We start from the raw sequence: 5,121 nt of genomic DNA on the forward strand, positions 1-5,121 counted from the left end.
AGATAGGGAAAGTAGTTTTTTTTAGCTTTTCTTTGTAATTATTAGTAAAAACTATAATCCATAAAATTTGAGATTTTAATAAAAAGTCACGACATTTTCCTTGAAAACCAAAATCTATAAGCCAAAAACTTTAATCTACAAAACTCATTTAAAAACCAATGCCCATTCATGACGATAGGGTTTGGTTGTTTAAGATGCAATATCTGCTTTCGATTTGTAATGTTATGCAAAAAAAAATTTCTGTTATGCAAACTTATGTTCAAGTTTAAACATATCAAAATCAAACTTTTAAAAATATATATAGATTGTTTCTTTAAAATTGGCTATACACATATAGGGTTTGGTTGTTTAAGACGGCAAATATTTGCATTCAATTTGTACTCTTATGCAAATTTATGTTCAAGTACATATTATTTTTTTTTTCTTGAAAATTTAATGGAGATGCGGGGGATCAAACCCCGTGCCTCTAGCTTGCAAAGCGTAGTTATAACCAAGAAACAGGTTTATTATAATTGTTACCGATCGTGAGTGAAGATATGCATCAATGGATTTTGGCTCGTCATCAGAGAGCCCTAATGACTTTGGCTCGTCATCAGTTTCAAACAAACCTTATGTTATGTGCCACGTCCCACGTTAAGATTTCCCCACTTAATAGAGTCCGTTAATAAGGCTAGTAATTTCACTACAAATGTTGACATGCATAGTTACTATATATTTTGTAGGTATAATAAATATTTTGTTGCAAGAAAATAATTGTTACAATTTAGTTACAAATAAATTTAGTAACTATAACATCGTCGCAAATTTTTCCATCGTAAGTCTTCGTTGCAAATTTGCTATACAGTTGTGACAAATTAATCTGTATGACTGTATCCATTGCTATACTTATTGCGTTTAATAGGCGTCGTTGTTCTTTTGTTCTTGTATTGGTAAGTCGGCGTCTCAAAGCAGATCTAGGTTTAGTAATTATGTGGTGAATAAAATGGTCAACCACGTTTGACGAATTTTCGACCAAAATAATTGACCATATTTCAACAAAACTAACTGGTCTAAAAGTTTTGACCAATTACTGACAATTTTAACTTTTTATCAAAATTTTGTCACAAATTGTCAAAAATCTGGTGGAAATTTAGGATTTCTTTTGTAGCTAAATTTGATCACATATTTTTGCTACGAATTTGTTACGTTTAATGTTGTGTACGTATCAGTATCACAGTGTTACGATATTTTGTGTCGCTAAATGTGTAGCATTTTTGCTACAAAATTATTTTGTTAGTATTTTGTCATTATATAGTTACACTTAGTAACCAATTAACTACAATATCTATTATCTTAAATTTTATCACTAATTTGTAACCGTTTGTATCTATTATTTGGTATTAACTTTTTTTTGTAGCAAATTTTTGTGCTTATATAATACAAAAATACTAGTGTAAGGGTTAATCACTTATTTCGACCCAACATACACTCATAATTTAGAAATATTAAAAGATAATTTTTAAAAATAAAAATACTTTAGTAAATTACTAGTTCTTTAAAATATAAGAGACTAGGAGAGTTACCCGCACGCTTGTGCAGACAAGAATTAAATAAAAAAAAATGTCAAATAAATATCTTATTTTCAAATAAGATTTGTGTTATTTTAAAATATGTTCAAAATTGTAATTAATTTTGTATTTTAAATTTTTAATCTCATATTTCTAAATGGACAATTAAAAAGAGTATTTAATAAAATCTTCTATATATATTATCTTGTTAAAATAATTTTTAATCCCATTTGCAAAATGGGAAAAATTTAATGAGCCCGATCCATATTATGTGGTTAATTTAAATTAGGTAGAATTTGGGTCAAAATAATTTATAATTTCGTTTAGACCATTAAGAAAATTTAGAAAGCAACCCATAAAAGGGTTTGTAGTACTTGATCATACAAACTTTAAAAATAATTATAAGTTAGCATATACAAAAAGTTTGTTAACTAACGTGCCTTCAGCTTATACTCCTCCAGTTTACCCTTCATGATGCATTATGTGCTTAATGTAATAACGTCCAGCAAATTCCAAACTTAAAAATTAGAAAACACATCCATAAGTTAGATTTGGGATACACCACTTGATATTTATGAACATTAAAAACTTACATAGCCTTGTGATTCTCAAGTCCTTCAAACTCCGATTTTCGATTAACTGCTCTAACCTTCATATCCACAAGAAGAAGAACACGTTTTCTGAAGAACTCAGTAACATGCCAAGAATTCAAGACTTTAGCGTGAATACACCAGTTCGTTCTTCTTCGGTGAAGATCAGAAATGTAATCGATTCTCATGATTTTTCCAAATTAGGGTTTCTTACTCTTCCATCACTGTTATCGAAGACGAAAATGGGATTTTGGATTTGTAAGAATACAAACAGTCACGATTAAACATAGCGTTGCGTCTTAATCGTTTTAGTGTCCTTTTTTGTTTTTAATATTTATAATTTTAATATGTATAATTATGATTATAATTACAGATTTATAGTATTTTTTATAGTCGATATATTTGATGTTAATTTAATTTTACAATGGTCTAAGCGTTTATATAATTAAAAAATACATTTTATGATACAGCAAAAATATTCATTTGCAAAAAACATTTTTGAAACTAATTTATCTTATCAATATCGTCATTTCTTGGTCTTAGAAAAGCGATTTCACTAAAGAAATTTGTAACAGTCCTCATAGTAGTTTATATATAGACATTATGATACAGAAAACAATTATTTAATTTCATATAACATTGTTGATAACAATAACAAAACGGTTTTCTTCAATATGAATTTATATATCCTAATTTCATAGAAATCTTATGATTTGTGATATGTTACATGCAGCAAAAAAATAACGATGAGGATAATGGCCAAATTGCAGTGTTAAATTTATTCTCTTGATATATTTTGAAAACACCTATGATCTTTAAATTTTTTATAGTAGTTAATATGCTAGACGTTGTTAATATATCAAGAATTACGACTATTTGGTAATTAAAATTAAATAATTATATTGCATAATATTTAATTACCGCATATATTATCTGATATCTTTCGTTAATATTCATATACCATCTTTGGGAATTTTAACTTGATGTAATCATTTTGGTAGGGAAAATAAAAAATCTTAACTATGAGAATCGAAATCTTACTGTTTTATAAATGGTATGCTTTGGTCTTAGTTTTTTAGACAATTATGTTTAAATTAAATTTTAAAGGGCATGCATCTGTCATTCATGAAAGATACTCTGTCAAAAGTATCTTTAAAATTTGATATTATGCATAAATTGTTTAAAATATATATTTGAACATAAATTAAAGATTCGATAAAAGTTTTTGGCATAATACGCGAAAATATAGGTTCAAGATTAAAACAACAAACAGCTGAACTTATTCGAATAATAACAAATCTTAACATTACATCGAATCATTAGAATCACTTTCATCTTCTTATGAGCCGTTGTAATCTTCATCGTCTGATGTATCATGAAAACAAAGACTGCAGAAGATAAAGGAACATAAGAGCTAAAACATCTTATAGTAATGACTCCAAATTAATATTCCGTCATAGTATAGGAAATTTATGAACTTACAGTGCCGGATCTGTAGTGAACGATCTTGCTTCATTACCAAGTAAAAGTTTAGAACATCTTATTTGAGACATTAGACAATGCCGACCTTTTTAAAAAAAAAGTAAGTTCCAAATCTTAAATTTGATATATTGGCTTATCTAAAACAAATGCTTTTATATTGCTTAATACCTTCAAAGACAGATATTCTCCAAAACATAAGCAGACACAATACTGGTTCACTGGCATAGGAAGGACTTGCAACATGTTGTTCCCATTTTTCACGAAATTCTGAACATGTATCACCGACGGCAATACATTCAATATGTTCGTTACTTTGCAGTAAAAAATCAACAATTGACAACTTCAGTCTTAATAATAATTATGTATTATTTTCATTGGCATAAATAAATCTATTGAGGTAGTACTTCTTTTAAAAATTTTAAAACTATTTACTTACTTGAGCATTTGTTTTAGATAAGCCAATATATCAAATTTAAGATTTAGAACTTACTTTTTTTTAAAAAAGGTCGGCAAAAGCAAGGAAGCATTTACAGGCAAATGCTATGGTAAAGAAGGGACAATATTTCAGAGTATGAGCCAATATATCAAATTTACCATGCTTCCTTGCTTCTAAACAAATGCTTTTGAAATATTGTCCCTTCTTTAGATAAAACAAATGCTTTTATATTCTATCATTTTTGCTTCAGTGCCACCAAATCTTAATAAGTCATGTTGTGATTGTGGAGTGTATGCACTTAAATACATAGAGTGTCATATGCATAATCTGGATATGAGTTTGATAAACGATGACAACATTAAAGAAGCTCGTACGAAGATTGCAGTTGACTTGTGGGAAGCAGCATCTGACCCTGTGTTCATTGAGCGAATGGCGAAGTATGAGCCTCCATCTGTGTCACCTCATATTGTAGACCTTAGTTAAAATTTTAATTGTGCTACGATTTTTATTGTTTCATCTTGTGCTTATTGGCATTATCATTTCTTTATTTATTTGGTTGTAATTCACGTCTTTTAGCTCATGTTTTTTATGTATGTTATCTTATTTAGCTTTTCAACACCATCGAGGCACACACAAATATTTCAAACACGCCTTCTATAACTTGGGGTGTCATGCTTCTAAAATTCACACAATCCAATAACATTGACAATAAACATATGAAAAAAACATAAGAAATCCAATAACATGTATTTGAAACATAAGCAATTCAAAATTAAAAATCATAAGAAAATTGATTTAACGTGAAATCCAATAATGTGAACTCTAAATAATGACGAAGAAGATTACATGTCATGCATCTAAACCTCCATGTAAGCTAACAAGACCAGCCTGAGATGAAAAAAAATATATATATTCATTGTTAAATTAAAGAAACTAAAACATGTATTTGAAATGATGTGTAAAAGTTGCTGAACAAACCTATTATTAGATCGTGTTTTCACATGTCGATCTATTGTGGCCTTCTTTACCACAACGGCCACACTTACGCCTCTTTGCTCCTTGTGAC

Source organism: Camelina sativa, chromosome 17, assembly GCF_000633955.1.
Source record: "Camelina sativa cultivar DH55 chromosome 17, Cs, whole genome shotgun sequence".
Classification (NCBI taxonomy): Eukaryota; Viridiplantae; Streptophyta; class Magnoliopsida; order Brassicales; family Brassicaceae; genus Camelina; species Camelina sativa.